Genomic DNA, 23400 nt, shown 5'->3' on the forward strand with positions numbered 1-23400 from the left:
CTGCTGTTCACCATAGGCCCCCAAAATGGCAGAAAACCCTTTGCGAAGTCAGCGAATTCCTGACCCGCGGTGTCGTCTTTACTCACGACCCCTCTAGCTGTCCTTGTCCGATGGTAATCTGCTCTGGCCGTGTAGGTGGGAGGCAGCAGAAATGAGATAAAACATGTACCTGAGAAGTCAGGGGGCAACCAGGTGTAGGCTTGGTCATGGCAGACGAAATACGTGCCTTTGGCTGCTAATAGTATAGGGGAAGTTGAGGTTCCGTGACAATTTTAGGTGATGTTTTCGACTCATACGAATATGGTCGAGTCTGGTATCTAAGAACCGTAAATGACGAGTCTAGTAATTGTGCGCAGTTTCGCTGTGCTAACTTGAACCGTTCATTTGATATGTGAGTTTTCCATCTGTACCCACGGGTTCCATCTTAGATACGGCATCCATTTTGTCTCTTGCCCTCAAGTAGGCAGCGAACGGACACTGTCCGCTTCGCGACCCTGGGACTCACATGATATTTGCGGAAGACACATGTTCTTTGTAAGTTTCTTTATGATGAGGGGGATGATACTGTAAGGCAGATGGCCCCGCTCGAGGCTCATCTTGCCGTGCCAGTTTATTGTCTCAGCCGTGCATCTCATTAGGCACGTCCCTTTGATGCCTGTATCTCGTGTTTCCCGATACCTCCCCTCTTACACCCTTGTCGACTCTCTCACTGTTTCCATCTTCCTCTCCACCTGTTTTAGTTCCTATTTCGATCTGTTTTACTGCCGGTTGGAATTTACTAATGTTGGGAAGATGGGTTTTTACAGTTGGGAACCGCCAAATGTTTCCGCACTTATGTTCCGGACCTTATGTGCTTCAAAGTGACCAAAGCGACCCCTCTGAGAGATAATTATGGGAACCGGGTTGTAAACTTTGTGTATCATGATGTCCTATGGGTAAAAACTGTATAAAAGGAGCGATCCACAGAACCAATTTGAAGCAGTCTCCCCAAGTTGCACGTGTTGTACTTGTCGTGACTTCTGTGTTCCCTGCAGTAATAAACCTTGAATCTTTGACGTCGAAGGAAGTGTCCCGTGTCTCTGTAGTTTGTGCGCCGAAACAGGTATCCCATGAAGGTTATAGGTGTTGTTCCCTGGCACCGCTGGTACTGATAAAAGTCCAGTCCTTCAGTTGGCGCCCAACGTGGGGCGACTTCAGCGGTACCGGTCCGGTCCAAAGCCTGATGTTCGTGAGGAACTTCGTGTGAAATCTCCGAGGGAAGGTGCACCCCGCTTCATCGATCCTGTTGTCGAAATAAGTGGCCCGAAGTTTTTCCCTGCGAAGATTCCCGCCTCCTGACGGCTGCAACGGACCGATGCCCTGACTGTCGACCTGTCTTCGACGCCCGGCGTAGACCTTTGTACAAAGCGAGACGATAGACGGGCCTTCCTGGTGACGCCATTGAAGTTCTGAGTTAAGTATTGGTGGGTCGCTCCCAGTCCTTAGTGATTGTTTTTAGCTTTTTGAAAGCTTTGGTGTTAACCTTTAAGGTTTTTGTTGTAATAGCTCATTGAGCTTTGTAATAGCCTCCTCAGGCTTTGTGGTAATAGCTCTCCGAGCTTTGTAATAGCCTTACGGCTTTGTTGTATTGCATGGTTCCATTGCATTTGTGGTTCTTAGTATTGGTTCTTAGTATTATTTGACAGTTGCAATTGCCAAAAACCGAGGGTTTTGACTTACACGAGGTTTTATTGCTTCGGTAATCCTTGAAGTTTGATACTAGGTTAGTGTGCACGATGCCTAGCCATAGTGGTTTGTTTCGTATTTTCAAATGTTGCGCAATGGACTCCCGGTTGGAGGACTCATGTCCGATACCTCCAGTTGGAACTCCGATACATGATCTATATAGTCGACACGGTGTGGGTCCCATAATCTATAATGATTACTGGATCCGCTACACGAAGAAGGACGGTGACCTTAGATGGCCACCACACGGAACTTTTGAACTTTCGATTTTAGATAATCTTGAGGCTAAACTATTTTTAAAGAAAGCTAGGCCAGCTATGTTTGATTCCTTTCGGATATGGCGTAAAGAGGCCAAACAGAAAGAAATCAAACAACTTAAAAAGGATAAAAAGCAAGAATTTGTTCCGATAATGCAAGCTATAAAAGAATGTAGACAAGACAAAGAAGAAAAAGACCTGGAAATAGCTACTAGATTGCATCATATGAAAATAGATAAATGTTACCCAGCTTTACCGAATAAATTAGAAAAGAAAGAAGAAGATATGAAGGAGGATCCCTTGCTATCATACTTGATGAAATCACCACCTCCTTATGTACAGGGTGCTACTGCTCCTGTAGTTCCTCCTGTAATACCTCCTGTTGTTCCTCTTGTTGCTCCAGCGGCTGCGGGTCAGCCCGCTGTTAATCCTACGTTTGTACCTCCATCTGTTATCGTTCCTACTGCTCCTGTACCTGTACCTTCTCAGACTGTTGTTTCTGCTTCTCCGACTACCTTGTCCGTTCCTACTATGTCTTCTTTTACCTCTAATGTTGTTGCTCCTGTTTTTCTTTCTCCTTCTGTTCGTAAGCGTGTTCCTAATTCTGTTGCTACCCTTTATTCACCTCTTTCTGGTCCGTTATTTTTGTCTGATACATCTGAAACTCCTCAGAGACGGAGTCAGATCCCTAGTGGTAGGGAGAAAGAGACGTTAGTAACAATGGCACATAGGTGGATAAGACATCCTGCCAATTACACCTCACGTGTAGTGTTCGAGACATTTTCTCAGTTTAATGAGCCTACGCAGAGATTCGTATTTGAGGAAATGTGTAACTTTTTGAGAGAAGAATGGTACAATAATGATGTAGATGATGTACCGTCCGACATAATTGAACTCCAGAGTAACTTTTCGAATGGTATGATTGTAGGTGACAATGTACGACGTGCCGTGGAACGTTTATTAGCATTTAGACCCGCAGCACGTTCTCGAGTGTCATTAGATGATACCACTGAGAATTGGAAAGCGGTTCCTGGTCAGTATCCCATGAGAGAAGTCCCGCCACTGTGGGTGCCTGGAGATCCGCAAGCTAACCCTCCGGTTCTGCCGCATTTTCAAAGGGTATGGATACATCTTCCATGGAAACGATCGGAAGTTTTGCAGGTGAAGCAATCCTTACCCGATCCGCGTAAAAATCCGGCTGGTTATTATAAGGAGTTATCACAACTGGTGGAAGCTTCTATTATGAATATTGCCGACATCGACATGTTGTTTGGCAACGTTGTACCGCAACCAGTTTGGGCTAAAATTCGTCAAGCCAATCACGCTGTTGAATTAGGGGGTGATTGGGCTGCACTGCTAGCAGCTGATGCATTACAAGTTGGTGGAGCTAAACCTGAACAATTGATCTTGGATTTGCCTCAGAGAATCATTACGCTCATGAAAACTCTCATGCCAGCGATGAAGGTGAACTGGGACAAGTTGTCAGCTTGTAAGCAAAAGAAAGACGAAAGCGTCTCGGATTTCTTTACGAGGTTTGAGGAAGCGTTTATCGACCACAGCGGCCAGGACATGGGCGCTGAGGGAGGTCAGCGGTTGTTCGTTGACAAATTTGTGTCAAATTTGCTGCCTGAGCTATGCAACAAATTAAAGAATTCAGAAAGTGCGTGGGCAGTCTCAACCCCTGCGCAAATATTGGCAACGGCTCAGTATTATGAGAATAGGGAAAAGGAAGAAAGTGATCGTGTAGAAAAGAAAACGAAAGAACTCAAAACGAAGGTTTTGTTGCAGCAAGCATACCCTCCGCGATCGAACCAAAATGATGCGCAACAGCAGTATCGACCCCGTGCACAGCCTGATAGGATGCAGCAGCGTCCTGACAACTTTGATCCCAGATCTACACTAGGATATAATCAATGCGCATATTGTAGGAAAGAGGGACATCTGAAATATGAGTGTCTTGCTTTAAAAGACCGTTTAAATGGTGTGTCAGCTCGAGGAAATCGTGGCAGTGGTCCTCAGCAGGCACCACGTGGTAGAGGTCGTGGTTCATCCCACAATCAGATTGATCGTCATCAGAATCAATCGGATGCAAATAATTATTTTGACCAGCGAAATGCGGGATCAGTTCGGTCTGCACAATATAATGTTGATGATTATTATATAGACCACGAGACTGTTGTAAATGACCACTACTAGGACAGCCTAAGACAAAGAGAGGGAGTAGTGTCAGTTCCGGTTGATCAGAGTGGGCCTTACGTTGCAGTGACTACATCGGGTGTAGTTGAGCCTTTTCTGTTAGACACTGGTGCGACGAAAAGTTCCATCATGCATTCAAAACTCCCTGGCGCACCTTTGTCTGGCTTAACGAATATTTCCGTTGGATTCTCTGGCGCCCCTGTTAGTAACCCAGTCTCTAACCCTTTGCCTCTTATGATTGGATCACGTGAGCTAACGGCTCCACTGATTCTATCTACAGGCTGTGGTGAAAATCTTTTGGGCTTGGATTTGTTGAAACGATTATATGCAACATTGTATTGTTCCCCTGAAGGAGTGGAACTTACATTGGGGAGGAGAGTGATCTCTCCCATGTATTTATCGGTTGATAAATTCCCACCGGAATTGAATTCCCTCCCAGCGTCCTTATGGGCCACAGGTCCCAATGATGTGGGTCTGTTAGACATTCCACCCTATGTGATCCAATTAAAACCAAATGCGCGATTACCGCGGTTACCTCAATATCGTATTTCTCTTGAAGGCGAACGAGCACTGTTAGGAATCATTCATGATCTCATTGGAAAGGGTGTTGTTGAAGAAACTCGTGGAAACGTGTGTAATAGCCCTGTATTGCCAATTTTGAAACGAACTGACCCAACTAAACCTCCTGTGTATCGTTTTGTCATAGATTTGAGAGAGGTAAACAAAATAGTGGTTCCGCAATTTCCTGTGGTTCCCGACATTACGGCTTTACTAACAATGATTCCGGCATCTGCCTCCTGGTTCACAGTGATCGATTTAAAGAATGCTTTCTTTAGTATTCCTATTGCAGAAGAAAGCAGAGACCTGTTCGGATTCTCATTAGGAGGTCGCAGTTTTAGGCTAAAGCGCGCTCCACAGGGTTACTGTGAGAGTCCATCAATCTACAGCCAAGCACTTAAAAGTCAGCTTGATGACTTTATATTGCCTAAAGGTGCAGCTTTGATTCAATACGTAGACGATCTTTTAGTGGCAGCTGATACAGAAGCTATTTGCAAAACGGCTACAGTATCATTATTGCACTATTTACATGACTTGCACCACAAGGTATCACCTTCGAAGCTACAGTATTGTTGCCAAGAAGTTACCTATTTAGGTCACTTATTGTCAAAAGAAGGGAGAAGGTTGACCCCAGAGAGAATTGCAGCAATTTCCCGAATGACTGTGCCAAAATCCCAGAGAGGTGTTCGTGCCTTTTTAGGTATTACGTCCTACTGCAGACAATGGATTCCAAATTTTTCATTGTTGGCAAAACCATTGATAGCCCTTACGTGCAAGGATGTTTCATCTCCAGTACCTTGGTCTGAAGAATGTCAGAAAAGTTTTTCTGAATTGCGTGATGCGTTGTGTTCGGCTCCTGTGTTGGGTACTCCTGATTACAGTAAGCCGTTCACACTATACGTTCACGAGAGGGATGGTTGCGCGTTGAGTGTTTTGACACAATCTTTTGGTGGTAAGCAACGCCCATGTGCATACTTTTCTTCGACTTTAGACCCAGTAGCAAGAGCCTTGCCAAGTTGCTTAAGGGCAACAGCGGCAGCTGCGGCGTCCATTCGACAGTCTGCAGGTCTAGTCATGGGTAATATGCTCACGGTAATGGTTCCACATGCAGTCGACACTCTATTGAACCGAACGAAAACTCAACATCTGACGAGCGCAAGATTGTCTGGGTATGAGTTGACGTTGCTGGCCAGTCATATACGGATAAAACGATGTAATGTGCTGAATCCAGCAACATTGCTGCCGATCGACACAGAATCAAGCAGTGAAGCAGTACATGACTGCTACCTCAAAACTGAGGAGGAAACCAAGGGTCGCATTGACCTAAAGGATACTCCATTGACAGATCCCGATGGTACTCTGTATGTGGATGGTTCTTGTTTCAAATTGCCGAATGGTGATGTGACAACTGCGTATGCTATAGTTACATTGAAAACGATTGTGGAGAGCGCAAGGTTGAGTCAAAATTCAGCTCAGGCTGCTGAGCTCATTGCTTTGACGAGAGCATGTGTATTGTCTAAAGATAAGCGAGTGAATGTGTTTACAGATAGCCAGTATGCATTTGGTGTGGCACATAGTTTTGGACGACTGTGGAGAGAGAGAGGATTCCTTACGTCACATGGTAAGAAGATTCAGCATGGCCAGCTTGTGAATGATCTTCTGGATGCACTTACGTTGCCTAAGCAAGTGGCGATTGTTACGTGTAGTGCACATTGTAAAGTGACGGATGATGTTGGTCGTGGTAACGCGTTTGCGGATGAGACTGCTAAGGAGACTGCTCGGAACCTTAGCACTCGAATGTATGTGACGAGTTCGGTAAGGTGGCCTACAGAATCAAGTATGTGTGAAAACACTATTGAGAGTGTGAAATCCATTCAGAATGAGGCTACCGAGACTGAAAAGACGAAGTGGAAAGAAAGTACGGGAAAGTTGGATACGAATGGTTGTTGGATTGACTTGTCGGAACAGAAAAGATGGATGTTGCCTGATGCGTATGTGCTGGCTGTTGTGACTATGGCACACGGGTTAGCACATATTAGCGCGAAAGGTATCTGTAAATTGCTGTTTCCTGTGTGGGAAAATGATGGTATTACGAAATGTGCTGAACGTTTGGTTAAGAATTGCATGGTATGTTTGATGCATAATCCTGGTAAGGGCACTCCCACTCCACCAGGTCATTTTGCCCCTCCTGCATACCCTTTCGAAGTTATTCAGTTAGACTTCATTCATATGGAGCGATGTAATAACCTGAAGTATGTTTTAGTTGTTGTTTGCGCATTCTCCCGATGGATTGAGGCCTACCCCCTTAAGGATAATACGGCTTTGTCCACGGCAAAAATTCTACTCAAAGAATATTTTTCCCGTTACGGAATGCCTCGGGTTGTGTGGTCAGACAACGGAAGTGAGTTTGTTGGGAGTGTGATGAAGAGTGTGTGTCGCGGATTAGGGATTGTTCAAAAATTTCATAGTGCAAACCATCCACAATCAGCAGGATTGGTGGAAGGGTATAATGGCACCCTTAAACTAAAACTAGCAAAGATTCAGGCTACGACAGGTCTTTCGTGGCCTGACGCTTTACCCTTAGCATTACTGTCAACAAGGGCAACTGTACACTCCCGAGTAGGGCTCAGTCCCTATGAAATAGTGTTCGGTCGTCCTGCCAATGTTTGGGGGATCCCTAGACCAGGTGTCTTTTGTGAACTTGAGTATCCAATGTTAATCGATTATCTTCATGACTTGACTGCTAAACTGAGGTTAATTCACCAACAGGTTCACGAAGCATTGCCAACACAGACGGAGGGTCCAGGCCACCAACTCCAACCCGGAGATTGGGTGGTGACGCGCAACTTCTCACGCAAGAACAATTTGGACCCTAGATTCACTGGACCCTACCAAGTCCTCCTTGCCACGAGAACTGCAGTTCGCCTTGAGGGAAAGAAAAATTGGGTGCATGCCACCCACACCAAGAAAGTCCCCATTCCGTTGCCAGCAGACTCGTGGGTGAGGAAAGGCATTGCATCAACTGAAACCGAAGGATTGCCAGCGTTTGTACCTTTCAGCGACGCACAACCTGTCGGAGAATCCTCAGTGCAGCCAAAAGGCATTACTGAACACTTGTCATCAGAAAACTCAAGACCAGAACACTCAACTGATCAACAGGGCGTTGTCCCTTCTACAGATCTTTTGTTTAATGAACAGACACGTTCTGGGAAAACTCGTTATTTTCTGCGATCAAGCACCAGAGACTAATAAAAAAATCCGTTCTGTCCCTTGATAAGTGCATTATCCCGTTTTTCCTGAACACTGTAAAACACTCACGTTATTACAATTATTTTGTATATTTATTGAGCTCCGTTCTTTACACCTTTTTGTTTCCACAGCTGAGAGACATTGTTTTTGCGTATATATATATATATATTTATGAAATAAAGACCGTAGGGCCGCGCGTGTACTTCCTTCTGGTTAGTAGGTCTTGACGCTAGGTTAAAGACCGTCGATTCCTGGGAACTCCTAGGAATTGACTATTGCTACACAGAACAAAGTGCGTCAAGAAACGTTGCGGACGGTCATAGGGAATGGCATTTTCGAAGCTGATGGATTTGGAAAGAGCTCAAGCAAGAAGATTCAAGCTGCAGCAACTCAGTCGTACCAAATGTTTTATATTTCAAATATTCGTACTGTTTATGATTATTTCTGCATTTTTGGTAGGTACAGTGTATTACACAATGTTTCACTTCTTGTCTTCTATCACACCTACTCCTACCCCTGATTTTAACTTCATCTCCACTGTTTCTCCTCATTCTTTTCACATCTTACCTGAACACGAGCAGGCTAGACGTGCAGAATTCCGCAATAATTCCTTTATTCAACTCCTTCATCAGCATCAGTTAGTGGTTAACACTACTAATTGTTGGGTATGTGGGTTGATGCCACATACTACGGATAAGGGAATTCCATATCTGGTGTTACCGTATAGCTCCCAAGGGTCTGCTCGAGCATTTCAAACAATGTTTCGAAGCGCACTGGGTTTCCACCCCATTAGAGAACCACGTTCCCCTTACTCTGGTCCTACTTCGTACCAAAAATCTTTGTCGATAGCAATAGAGGATTTAGATAGCGATATCTATGATCTTTCGCTTATCCCTGAAGAAGAGGTACAAGCCTATAGGATTTTAAGTAGAGGCGAATATAGTGTGTTCACTAATGAAAAACAGCTTAAAGATTCACCTCCGATATGGGTCGTACCCCACATTGGTAATTTTTGTCTAATAGGTCGTGGCCGTAGATCGAAAGCTCGACTTGGAGAGAGTGCTTGCACTGAAAATTACATTCTGCCAATGGTCTCCTCCCCTGTGTTCCTGGCTGCCAAGGGTACCTACTTTATTTGTCATGATCGTGCATATGCATGGTTACCCTCTGACTTTATAGGTGCATGCTTTATTGCCAACTTGTTGCCTCCGACGTTCACTGTAGATGCAGATTATCACAAGACTAGAGTTGTGAGAGGCGTAATTAACGAAGAGGATACTGCCGGTCAAGAGGCAGGAGACTTTTTCAAGGGTTTCCTCCCGTTTTGGGGACCTATGGTTAATAGTAGAAACCTGAGACAATTGACTCGAGTGGTAGAATCGACAGCTAATATTACTGCCAGTGCCCTTGGTAATATCACCACAGAACTTCAGGCGGACAGACTTATGACGTTACAAAACCGTATGGTTTTAGATGTAATCTTGGCAGACCGAGGTGGAGTTTGTAAGGTGATCCATTCATCTTGCTGTATTTTTATTCCTGATAACGCTCCGACTGTCTATCAAGCCATCTCGAGGTTGCATAAGATCTCCGAATCCATACACGTGGATGTAGGGGATTGGACGCTACTTGGTTGGTTTTGGGGCCTGATGTCGACTTGGGGTTGGAAAATTCTGACGATCATTGGAGTCGTTGTAGTGTTCCTGTTCACGTGTTGCCTTTGTGTACAGTGCGGTCCTGCCTTATGTGGCCTCTGTGCTACAACGTGTATGAGACAGCCACCTGTTACCAAAGGGTCTCGATTGGACAGAGCTATGCTGCAACAACATCTCGAGGGTCTGATGAATATCGAATATGATTCCGACTAGTGCTTGCCTACATGAGGGCAAAAGGAGCGTCTGAGGTTCCGTGACAATTTTAGGTGATGTTTTCGACTCATACGAATATGGTCGAGTCTGGTATCTAAGAACCGTAAATGACGAGTCTAGTAATTGTGCGCAGTTTCGCTGTGCTAACTTGAACCGTTCATTTGATATGTGAGTTTTCCATCTGTACCCACGGGTTCCATCTTAGATACGGCATCCATTTTGTCTCTTGCCCTCAAGTAGGCAGCGAACGGACACTGTCCGCTTCGCGACCCTGGGACTCACATGATATTTGCGGAAGACACATGTTCTTTGTAAGTTTCTTTATGATGAGGGGGATGATACTGTAAGGCAGATGGCCCCGCTCGAGGCTCATCTTGCCGTGCCAGTTTATTGTCTCAGCCGTGCATCTCATTAGGCACGTCCCTTTGATGCCTGTATCTCGTGTTTCCCGATACCTCCCCTCTTACACCCTTGTCGACTCTCTCACTGTTTCCATCTTCCTCTCCACCTGTTTTAGTTCCTATTTCGATCTGTTTTACTGCCGGTTGGAATTTACTAATGTTGGGAAGATGGGTTTTTACAGTTGGGAACCGCCAAATGTTTCCGCACTTATGTTCCGGACCTTATGTGCTTCAAAGTGACCAAAGCGACCCCTCTGAGAGATAATTATGGGAACCGGGTTGTAAACTTTGTGTATCATGATGTCCTATGGGTAAAAACTGTATAAAAGGAGCGATCCACAGAACCAATTTGAAGCAGTCTCCCCAAGTTGCACGTGTTGTACTTGTCGTGACTTCTGTGTTCCCTGCAGTAATAAACCTTGAATCTTTGACGTCGAAGGAAGTGTCCCGTGTCTCTGTAGTTTGTGCGCCGAAACAGGTATCCCATGAAGGTTATAGGTGTTGTTCCCTGGCACCGCTGGTACTGATAAAAGTCCAGTCCTTCAAAGTTCGGGAAGCGAACACATAGGTTTCCGTGCATATACTCTTTCCTAATTGTGCTTTGGGATCCCTGCCGATACCTTGTAAACATAGGTGACCTCGGTTGGGTACTATCCAAACTGGGCGGAATTTCTTTGCTGTCTGGCTCTTACTCAGGTAAACCCCATATTTAGTTACATTCCAACGAGTGTACGGAGTGAGTTCATCTTTGGGAATCGTAAGATAGGTGTCGAACTCTCTACTCATATTTCTTATCCCTGCTATTAGTGCCTTGTTACTGGAATCACTTTCAGTAGAACGGGTCGGGTATGGTTCTAGGGCGAATAGGAACATGGTCTGGAAAGCCCACAGAGAACCATAATAACTGAATGGCAGGATGAAGTATGGGATACCCTTATCAGTCGTGTGCGGCATGAGTCCGCATACCCAACAGTTCGATGTGTTCTTTATGGACTGGTGTTGGTGTAGAAGTTGAATGAATGAGTTATTTACAAATTCGAGTCTTCTGGCAGACTCGTGTTCAGGTAGAGGGTGAAAGTAGTGTGGAGAGATAGTAGGAGGAGGTGGTGGCCGGGTGTCATTTGAAAAAGTAACTTGGAATACAAATAGAGTATAACCAGTCAAAAACATCGTTATGCTACACAACATTAAAATACACGTTATCAAAAACCTTCTTTTGGCCAGTACAGTGCATAATTGTCTTTCAAAGTTCGTGAGTCTGGTAGGTCTCTTTACCCTAGGAAACTCCATCCTCTAGTTGCTGCCCGCGGTGGTAGGTTGGTTCTGCCAGGGAGTGCGCTCTGTTCAGTCCGGGGTAACTCCCTTGGACCAACCAGAACCGTTGATCTAGACGTCCCCAGTTGCACTCCCCAGACTTCAACCGCGACCCTAGCAGCAGAACCGGATGGCGGTTCGAAAATCAAAAATGAGCAAGTTTCCTGAGAGTGAGAGAGCTGAAAAATCAAAAATAGTTCTTGGGGGAAAGGAAATCACATTAATTTGCTTTTTATTTTATTAGTCTCTTTGTCTTGACCTTAGATTATATTGTTGTTTCCCAGGTACGGTGTGGTCTTCAAACAATGTCTCAGGTTCGGTAGTGTCCAACTGCATTGACGGTGGCACAAGTCCTTGTAAGATATGATCACTCTCCTTTTCGGCACTAGTTTCTTTTAAACGTGCATCGCTGAAAGGGATGAAGCGAGGTATGGATTCTTTCTCGGAGTCGGCAATTCCTTCGTTGACCCACCGGTCGTATGGAAGGGGCAGAGGGACCCTTTTACAATGGGTCCCGTGCACCCAGTTCTTTTTGCCTTCCACCCGAACGGCTGATCTCGTGGAAAGAAGTACCAGGTACGGTCCGGTCCACCTCGGCTGTCCGTTGTTTGTGCGCTGGAAATTCCGCACCAAGACCCACGTGCCGGGTTCGATGGAGTGACCTGGATCGTCAGAGGCTGGCGGAGAGGAACTGTGAACCTGTTGGTGTAAAACACGCAATTTAGTTGTTAATTCGCACAAATAGTCAAGCAGTACGGGGTGCTCTATTTCGCTGAGTTTCTTTGGCCTTGGCACGCCCCAGACGTTGGCTGGGCGGCCAAACACTATCTCATGGGGGCTAAGTCCTAACCTGGAATGGACGGTCATTCTGGTTGACAAGAGTGCTAGGGGCAAGGCGTCAGGCCATTTAAGACCTGTACAGGCTTGGATCTTGGCTAATTTGAGCTTCAAAGTGCCATTGTAGCACTCTACTAATCCAGCTGATTGGGGGTGATTCGCAGAGTGGAACTTTTGTTGTATGCCTAAACACTCACACACTCTCTTCATCACGCGTGCTACGAATTCACTTCCATTATCACTCCAGACGATTCTAGGCATGCCGAATCTCGGGAAGAACTCTTTGACAAGGGCTTTGGCAGTTGATAAGGCAGTATTGTCCTTAAGGGGGTATGCTTCCACCCACCTGGAGAAAGCGTAAACAACAACGAGCACATACTTCAGATTGTTGCATCTTTCCATGTGAATGAAATCGAGCTGCAAAACCTCGAACGGATACGTTGGAGGCGCAAAATGACCAGCTGGAGTTGGGGTTCCCCTACCGGGATTGTACTTCAAACACACCATACAGTTTCTGACCACATTCTCTGCATATTTCGGGATATTGCTATTTTGCCATACTGGGGCCAATACTTTACATATTCCTTTCGAATTGATGTGCGCAAATCCATGAGCCATTGTTACTACTGCAAGTACATAGGCGTTAGGTAATAGCCATCGCTGGTGTTCTGACAATTCGATCCAACAACCATTCGCATCTAACCTACCCTTACTTTCTCTCCATTCATTCACCTCTTTCTCAGTTGCCTCGGCTTGTATAGATTTCACGCTTTCGATGGTGTCCTCACACATTCCCACATCAGTAATCCATCTAGCGGGACCTACAACATACATCCGACTCATTGTGTTCCTTGCAGTCTCTTTCGCAACCTCGTCTGCAAATGCATTCCCGCGGCCAACATCATCCTGAATCTTTTTGTGTGCACTGCATTTTACAATTGCAACTTGTAGTGGCAAGGTCAGTGACTCGAGGAGTTCGTTAACTAACTGACCATGTTGTATCTTTGCACCATGTGACTTAAGAAACCCACGTTCACGCCACAATCTCCCAAAACTGTGAGCCACACCAAAGGCGTATTGGCTGTCAGTGTACACGTTCACTCGCTTTCCTTTTGCTAACACACATGCTCTGGTAAGCGCAATTAGCTCTGCAGCTTGTGCAGAATTATGGGAAACGCGCGGTCTCTATAATGGTGTGTAATGTCGTTACGGCATATGCTGCAGTCGTATCACCATTCGGCAGCTTGAAACATGAACCATCAACCCATAAAGTATCGTTGCATTCAGGAAGGGGAGTGTCCTGTAAGTCTACTCTCCCTTTTGTCTCTTCTTCTGTCCTAAAACAGCAGTCATGGTTATCAATCTTGTCTGTTTCTGTCGGAATGGGTAATAACGTTGCGGGATTTAGTGCATCGCACCTCTTTATGTGGATGTGACTTGCTAGCAGTGTAAGATCGTAACTGGATAGTCGAGCGCTAGTAAGGTGTTGTGTCTTCGTCCTGTTTAGTAAAATGTCTACTGCATGTGGAACCATAACGATCAGAGTATTGTTCATGACTAATCCAGCGGATTGTCGGATGCAGACAGCTGCTGCGGCGGTAGCCCTCAGACAACTTGGTAGGGCTTTAGCCACAGGGTCTAGAGTTGCCGAAAAATACGCGCATGGGCGCTGTCTGTCCCCAAAATGTTGTGTTAAAACTGATAATGCACAACCTTCCTTCTCATGGACATATAATGTAAAAGGCTTACTGTAGTTGGGGTTTCCCAACACAGGAGCCAAACATAATGCATCACGCAACTCGTGGAAACTCGTCTGGCAATCTTCAGACCAAGGCATAGGATTTGGCGTGTCTTTACAGAGTAGTGCCAGCAAAGGTTTAGCTAGTAGTGAGAAATTCGGTATCCATTGTCTACAGTACGATGTAATGCCCAAGAAGGCTCGAACCTCTCTCTGTGTCCTTGGGGCACTCAGTTCTGCAATTGCCTGTATTCTTTCTGGTGTCAGTCTCCTTCCCTCCTTCGACAAGATGTGACCTAAGTAGGTTACTTCTTGTCGGCAAAATTGTAGTTTGGAAAGAGAGACTTTGTGCTTCATGTCACATAAGTTACGTAATAATGATAACGTAGCTTTCTTGCAAATCTCCTCAGTGTCTGCAGCGATCAGCAGATCGTCTACGTACTGAATAAGAGTTGAATCATTCGGTAGAATAATCGTGTCTAGTTGTGTTTTCAGGGCCTGACTGAATATTGATGGGCTTTCGCAGTAGCCTTGAGGAGCGCACTTGAAGCGGAAGCTTCGTCCTCCTAAATTGAATCCAAAAATATCACTACTCTCCTCGGCAATCGGGATGCTGAAGAAAGCGTTCTTCAGGTCGATCACCGAGAACCAATTTGCTGAAGCTGGAACCATCGTCAATAAAGCAGTAATGTCGGGGACAACTGGAAACTGTGGGATAACTATCTTGTTCACTTCTCTGAGGTCGATCACGAACCTGTACACAGGCTGTTGTAAAGGGTCAGTACGCTTTAAGACGGGCAGAACTGGACTGTTACAAACATTTCCTGTTGTTTCTTCGATGACGTCTTTATCAATCAGGTCATAAAAATTCGTCAATAATGCATTTTCGCATTCGCTAGATATGTTGTATTGGGGAATACGTGGCAACCTAACGTTGGCTTTCAATGTTATGACATACGGTGCTATCTCCAAACGACCTACATCATTTGAGCCATTAGCCCAAAGTATATCAGGAAGTGATGACAATTCAGTCGGAATATTGTCCTTTGACAAATACATTGGAGAAATGACTTTCTTACCTAAAGTAAGTTGTACTCCCAAGGGGGAACAGTACAAAGTCGCATATAACCTTTTTAGCAAATCCAAACCTAACAAATTTTCGCTGCAACCTGTTGTAAGAATGAGGGGTGCTTGTAATTCGCACGGGCCAATAGAAAGAGATATAGGACTGGAGATCGGGTTTCTAACAGGGGCGCCAGAGAAACCTACTGAAACATTCATTTCGCCAGACAAAGGTGCGCCAGGAAGTTTCGAGTGCATGATAGAACTTTTTGTAGCACCAGTATCCAGCAGAAATGGCTCTGACACTCCTGAGGTAATTACCTTGACATAAGGTCCATTCTGATCTACTGGAACTGAAACAACTCCCTCTCTTTGTCCATGGCTGTCCTAGCAATCGTTACCCTCATTTTCGTGTTCGGTGTAATAGTCGTCAGCATAGTACTGAGCTGACCTGGACGACGCATTATTCTGTTGGTCAAAGCTGTTCATCGAATTCTGAGGCGGAAAATAAGTTGTATTCTGGGTGAAATTTCCACGGCCCCTACCTCTAGGGGCATGTTGAACACCTCGTCCCCTTACACCTGAAGCACCGCTCAAACGTCGCGCAAGAGCCGGACAATTACCTTTAAAATGACCCTCTTCTTTGCAATACGCACATTGATTCGGGCCATAAGCAATACGCTGATGCGTAAACTCGTTTCCTTGCGCGTTTCTCGAATACTGCTGTTGTTGTTGGTAATTGAGCTGACTAGTCGTACGAGGCGGATAGGCAGGCTGGAGAAGAACTTTAGTTTTTAAATCTTTTGTCTTTTTGTCGACTTTATCTAGCTCGTCTTTGCGCCTATTTTCATAGTACTGGGCTGTAGCTAAAATTTGCGCTGACGTAGAGACAGCCCAAGCACTCTCTGAATCATTCAGTTTATTACACAGTTCAGGGATTAAATTATGTACGAATTTGTCTACAAACAATCTTTGACCACCCTCGGTAGCCATATCCTGACCACTATGATCGGTGAAAGTCTCCTCAAATCTTGTGAAAAAGTCAGACACATTCTCATCTTTCTTCTGCTTGCACGCAGATAGTTTGTCCCAGTTTACGCGTACTTCAGGCATTATCGTCTTCATGTATGCGATAATTCTACCGGGAAGTTCAGCTATTAACGGCTCAGGTTTAGAACCACCAATTTGTCTAGCATCTATAGCGGCAATGTTCGCCCATGAGTCACCTAGTTCTTGGTCATGGTTCATATGACGTATTTTGCTCCATAGAGGATGTGGAACAACGTTCCCAAACAACATGTCGATATCCGCTAAATTCATTATACATGAGCTTGCAGTTTGTGATAACTCCTTATAATACCCAGTCGGGTTTTTACGAGGATCAGGCAGTGTCTGCTTGAGTGCTAAGACATCGGATCTTTTCCATGGGACATGTACCCATACACGCTGGAAATGAGGCAGAATTGGTGGATTCGCATTCGCATCACCTTCCCTCCAAACCGGAGGAACCTCTCTCATGGGGTACTGTCTCGCTCTTTTCCCACCTGCTGCATCGTCTTCGTGACATGATCTAGAGACGTTTCCCTTACTCCTATAAGAGAGCAATAACTCTATCGCTTTCTCAACATCCGCACCTATAATCATACCTTCATAGAATTTAAAGCGTGTACGCCATAGTTCGTTCATTGTGTATTTGGGATCATTTGTCTTCACATCTTCGCCCAGATATACACACATTTCTTCAAATACGTATCTCTGAGTGGGTGCATTCCATTGACGGAAAACTTCCATAACAGACTGAACATCATATCTAACAGTATCCGTAATCCATCGGCGTGCTAGTTCATTCAGCACTTTTCTTTCCTCGTAATCAGGCAGTTGACTACGTAATTGTCTATCTTCTGTTTTAGGGGTCGTTTTAGGCGACCCGAAGAAAGGTGAAAGCAGACCAGTGACGGTACCTGTCACTCTTTGTCTAATAAAAGGAGAACCTTGCGGAGGAGCAAGTGCATCGGAGAAAACAGGCTGAGGCAAAGAAGAAGTAGAGGCGAAAGCAGAGGAAGTTGAAGTAGTAGCAGACGTAGTATCATAGACAATAGCTGGAGCTGTAGGCAAAGTCGTAGAAGTAGATGGAGTAGGTAGCAAAGATGGCGGCCTTTGAGAAGGCTGCGCCGGAGAAGTAGAAACCAGCTGAAGAGGAGCTGGCGTTCGTGCAAGAGCTGGATTACGTGCGCCGGGGCGCGGTATAGTAAAATGCCTTGGCGTTGTAGTAGCGTCTAACGCATACGGTGGAGGTGAGCTTAATAAGTGGGACATTAATGGATCTTTCTCGGATCTCTCCTCTTGACCTTGTCCCTTATTTGGTAACATCGGGTAGCATTTATCTACTGCTAGTTTCTTGCTCCTAAGTATTTGTTCGCTTTCTTGCTCTTCCTCGTTATCCCTGTATGCAACGGCAGCTTGCACCATTGACATACCTCTTTTATTCCTTTTTGCTAATTTTATTTCTTTCTGTTTGGCTTCTTTGCGCCATAAGCGGAAAGAGTCAAACATCGCCGGCCGGGCTTTTCTCTTAAATAATTTGACCTCTAGGTTATCTAATATTTCTGAGTCGAAACTACCATATTGGGGCCATTTTAAAACACCATCCTTGCGGGTGTATTTTATCCACACTTCATTATATGTGATAGGACCTACGCCGTGCTTTACATAGAGCTCATATGTTGGAGTTCCAATCGGAGGAACCGGACAGGAATCCTCTAATCGGGAGTCCTTACTATAACCAAGACAAAACAAGTTTCCAAGTCTGCTAAAACCAGGCATCTTTGCTCACTAGTCTAGCTTCAAACTTCAAAGGATTATCTGTTATGATATTTCTCGTGAATACACAAGTCCTTCGGCTTTGGGGCTTGCAAGTACCAAATCAAAGCGTATCTCAAGGATACCAAAAACTAAGGACAAACTAAGGACTGGGAGACGCTCCACTTATACTTAACTGAAGTATTTGAAGATCGGTGACGTCGCTAGAAGACTCGTCTATCGTTTCGCTCTACCAAGGATCACTGGGTCCAAAACAAGGCGATAGTCAGGGCAGCAGTCCTTCGTAGCCGTCGGGACGCGGGGAACCTCGCAGCAAAGACCTTCGGAACCATGTCGACATACAGGGGTCGCTGAAGTGGCTGGCCGTCCTCTGGAATTTTCACACGAAGCTCCTCACGAACATCTGGCTTGGACCGTCGCCGCTTGATACCGCCCCACGTTGGGCGCCAACTGAGGTAACGGGTTTTTAGGAACCCGTTTGGTGCCAGGGGATAACACCCGAAGACCTCTGAGTTCTCCCTGTTCCGGACCACAGAAACACGGAGTCTTCTAGTCGCAGTCAAAGATCAAGTTTTATTGGTAGCTACCAAGTAACAGAAGTCCTAGAAGCACGACAAGCACGGGTCATGTGTTCTCAGGAGACTGTTTGTTTTTACAGAATCAGCCTTCTCCTTATATACAGAAATAATAGCTGCAAGCAAGAATTCTTGAGTTTATGATATGGCTATACACATATTTCTACAATAATACAAAAGAGCAAAGTCATGTAGGCAAGCCCGTATTTTAGATGTCCAAGTCGTGATAGATTACCTAGCCAGGCCCGGAACTCCCATCAGATATCGGTGAAACCCCAATAAAAGAAGGCACCTCCTAGTCATAAAACTGGCCATAAACAGGGAGCGTGGACAGGTGTGTATGTGTGTAGAAAACATGATCTGTACGCGGTGAATGGTTTGTGGTATGTTGTGCATTGATGCTATCGTGTTTGGCCACTGGGCGAGGAGCTGCCCAAACAGGTTTGGCTGGAGGCAAGGAAGTCAGTTGGCACAGGTCAGGGGGGAGTCAGGGAAGGTGGACGTGTCCTTTTAGATCAAGCTCGACCTTTAATTGACTTATCATGAGGGCAAGACACAAGATGGATACCGTTTACAAAATGGAGTCTGAGGGGTCGGGACGGAAACTACGATTCAGGGGTGTTAGCATGTCTCGATCATGACGCAAATGCATAGGAATGATGTCCTAATCATTATCGGTTCGTCGACACCAAATTCGTCATGGTACGTTGATGTTTCGAGACACGGGTATCGGACCTCGATACCGGGACAACAGTAGGGTCCAGAATTTCAGAACCACAAGTCCCATCTCATAAATATGTACTACAGTGTTGCCACTAGGAGAAATTATGTAGATAGAGCATTAAAGGCAGCGATTCCTAAAACGTATGTTTTAGGACTTACGTAGTTTTAAATGGTTAGCTTCTCGTAGGTAAATATACAATCATTAATTCAAATTTTATAAATATTCAAATGTGGCTAAAATTTGGCTGGTGTCAATTTACGCGGTACAGAAGGGGGTGGTGATGGACAGAGCATCTGAACCAATTAAACACTCACACCCAGTCAACAGATCTGGGTTTAATCCATCACCGTTCTTTAGCCCACTCTGCCACCCCAGTTCAGACATGGCCATATGCAAATCAGTCTGACCCTGTGCCTCATGGGAACAGTCCAGCCCGAACTGCCAAGCCATGCCTTCCCTGGACCGGAATCAAGCTTCCTAGGACCGGTTTCTGGCATTCCAGCCGTCTTCAGCCAGGCTTGCTTGAATCCAGTGGCAAAGTGAGCAAGGGACTCAACGTCTGAGCATACCTTGCCAACTTATGGCGAACAAAGCGGTACAAAAGGGGGTGGTGATGGACGGAGCATCTAACAAATCAAACACTCACACCCAGTCAACAGATCTGGGTTTAATCCATCGCCGTTCTTTAGCCCACTCTGCCACCCCAGTTCAGACATGGCCATATGCAAATTAGTCTGACCCTGTGCCTCATGGGAACAGTCCAGCCCGAACTGCCAAGCCATGCCTTCCCTGGACCCTGGAATGGTTAGCTTCTCGTAGTTAAATATACAATCATTAATTCAAATTTTATAAATATTCAAATGTGGCTAAAATTTGTCTGGTGTCAATTTAAGGCTGAAGTTCAGTAGCCCAAATTATTTCTCATTTGCAACAGCGCAGCCATTTCCAGATAGGATTTGCAGAAGTCTGGCCACTTTGCAGATCGCTGGTTTGCATTATCACAGAGCCGCCTGCATGTGCCTGACTCCCTCATCCAGGACGGAGGGAATTGCTCCAAAACTAGGCAGCAAAAGGCTGATTACGAAGGAGATTCATAAATATACACCTGCAGGTCTACAGCTTCTCATAAGTACTGTTTCATGAGTTGCCAGGATACATACATCTATTGCAGGTTATGCCTAGAAATCTACGCCAGCCGTAGCTTTCCAGATATAATCCTGGAAAACTTTTGTGAAGTCTTTTTTTCTCCTCTGTAGTTGAGGCAATTTCCCATTGTATAATGGCATTGATTGCATAATTAAGCATTGTGAAATGTCAGTGCCTTATACACTTCATTTTTTCTCTCTGCGGGTAAAATATTTTTCTCTATGGGCAAACTCCTTCCCCTGTTTCCCCAATCCTGGGGGTGTTCCCATGCCCTTCCCATCCCCTTCCCACCATGGAAAGGATTTAACACTGTTTTAGAAAGGAGTAAATCTATTACCATTTCTAGGGTGGAAAACGTTTGCATGTTTGTTAACTCTCCGTGGCCAGCACACCCTAGAACGTCCATATTGTACTTGGCTCTTTCTGCAGTGTCATCCTCCAGACTTTTTGTTTCCTCCTCATATTTTGCTGAATTATTTTTTGTTGGCCTTCGAACTCTGTGCACTTTACTATTGCTAACTAGTGCTAAAGTGCTGTGTTCTCTCCTTAAAACATGGTAGAATTGGCTTATACCCAATTGTCATATTTAATATACCTGTAAGTCCTTAGTAAAGTGGCACTACCTGTACCCAGGGCCTGCAAATTAAATGCAACCAGCTTTAAGCATGTGTCAGGCCTTCCATTGCAGCCTGTGTGCATATGTAACGCGTGTGTTGCCATTTAGACCTGGCAAAATAAACCTTTTGGCAGGCCCAAACCTTATATTTACAATACACAAGTTTCTCTGAGGGTAGGCCCTAGACAACCCAGAGGGCAGGGTGCAATATATTTACAAAGTTGAACATGTGCTTTTAAGTTTTAACTGTCCTGTTAGAGAAAAACTCTAACATTGTTTTTTTTACTACTGCAAGGCCTGCCTTTCTCGTAGGATAACATTAAAATTTTCTTATTACATTCAATAAGATATAATTTCCAAATGGGAACAGGCAACCCTTCCATATTTGGTGTATTTGGAATTGTAATGAGAAATCCTAACTCCTGGTGAAGTTGGATTTTTTTATTACACTTTTGAAAATGGCACTGTTAGGAAGTTGGCATTTTCTTGCCTTAGCCATTTAGGGCCATATGTATGAAAATAGAGTTTTGCAATTCTCAAATTGCGATTTTCTGTGAATCGCAATTTGAGAATCGTAAAATGTAATGTATGTGGGTTTGCTAATAATTTTGCGAATCCCACATATTCCTTATTTGCGGATCGCAAATTGAGATTCGCAAATAAGGAATACCTTCCCATTCATTCCTATGGGCTAAGAGGCCCATAGGAATGAATGGGAAGGCATTCTTAATTTGCGATTAGCAGATAGAGAATCACAAAAAGAGAATGCAATTTCAAGGGTGCCAGGGTGTCAAAAGGACACCCTGTTGCACCCCTGAAATGTACATGTGTGCCCTAAGGGCATGTATGTGCACCACATGTCACCTTAAAAAATGCAAAATAGTGAATTTTTAAGTGAAATCACAAATTACCACCAACTTAAAGTTGGTGGTAATTTGCGATTCCTTAAGGCCACATCGCACTTTATTTGCTTCTTACATTGCATTTAAGGAATCGTAATTTGCGATTCCTTAAATGCAATCGCAAAATTGGGAATCACACAATTTGCGATTCCTTATTTTGCGAGGGGCGTTTTGTGTGCTACATTGCACGCTACTAATTTGCGATTGCAAACGTTGAAAGTCTGTGAATTTCAGCGTTTGCAATCGCACATTGGCTTCATACATATGGCTCTTAGTGCCAGTAACCTGTACCTGGGTCAAATGACTGGGTGTAGCTGACAGTTGGGCATTGTGGATTCCTCCTAGACAGCCACACACAATAGGGAGCTTAGGTGTGCCTGCATTGGCCATCACTGAAAGGATGGGAGGGAGGAGCTGGGCAGAGCCCCGCTTACACATGAATAGAACTGGACCATCAACCTCATCTTGAACCCAAAACATCTGAGTGACTCCAAGGGCTAGTCTTCTGGCTTTCTGATCTGAGCCTCTGGGACATAAATGGGTTCCCAACATCCTGCACCAACCCCTGGGCCCAGCTGAAGTGAGTTCCTGGCCCTCAAGTGATGACCCTTGGGTCCTGGGCCCTTGTTGTGGTTCACTGAGCTGAAATCAAGCTTTTGGGATCTTCACAACTAAGACACCCGCTATTCGCAGCTAGATCTCACCGCAATTCTGTGTGAAGGTCCTTCAGCCTGACTCTTCGCCCTACAGCATCGACCGCCAAGCGAAGTTCCAGAAATGCCTGCCTGCGACGCCTGGCCTGCTCTTTGCGCTACACCAGCAGCCTCCCGGAACGCTCTCCTTGTTCCCTGCAGCCAACACGAATTGGACTCTTGGCATGAACTTTGAGAAGGTTAACTTCAGCGCACCTAACTTGGTGACTGCAGCTGCCCTGTGCTTCATCGCTGTCGACATTAAAGTTGGACTTTAGTCCGGTCCAGCGCAACTAGTTATCCCTACTTGGCCCTTAGTGCTTTATGGTGCCATTCTCACTGTCTTTAAAAATTCATAACTCTGGTTCTATTAATTGGAATTTTGTTGTTTTGGTCTAGTTTGATTTATTAAATGTTGCTCTATTTTTCTATTGGTGTGGAATCCTTTTTGTGTAGTGTGTTTCACTTCATTACTGTTTGAAGTGTTGCACAAATGCTTTACACATTGCCTATAAGTTAAGCCTGACTGCTCTGTGCCAAGCTACCAGAGGGTTGCTCACAGGTTAATTTAGGGCTGGCTTGTGCCTCAACTTGACCAGGATTGTGGTCGCTGCTTGACCAGGGCCCACACCCCAGTCAACCAACAACCCAATTTCTCATAGCCCACTTACCACAACTTGAGTTGGATGTACTCATACACAATATTAAACATTTGTGGGG

General features: G+C 45.1%; 1 protein-coding gene across 1 annotated transcript in view; it reads left to right on the forward strand.

The window, feature by feature from the left end:
• Nucleotides 1-23400, forward strand: part of DPEP1 (dipeptidase 1) — a 200534-nt gene that overhangs the window by 67052 nt on the left and 110082 nt on the right. The gene's annotated exons all lie outside the window — the stretch shown is intronic.

Source organism: Lissotriton helveticus, chromosome 12 (assembly GCF_964261635.1).
Source record: "Lissotriton helveticus chromosome 12, aLisHel1.1, whole genome shotgun sequence".
Classification (NCBI taxonomy): Eukaryota; Metazoa; Chordata; class Amphibia; order Caudata; family Salamandridae; genus Lissotriton; species Lissotriton helveticus.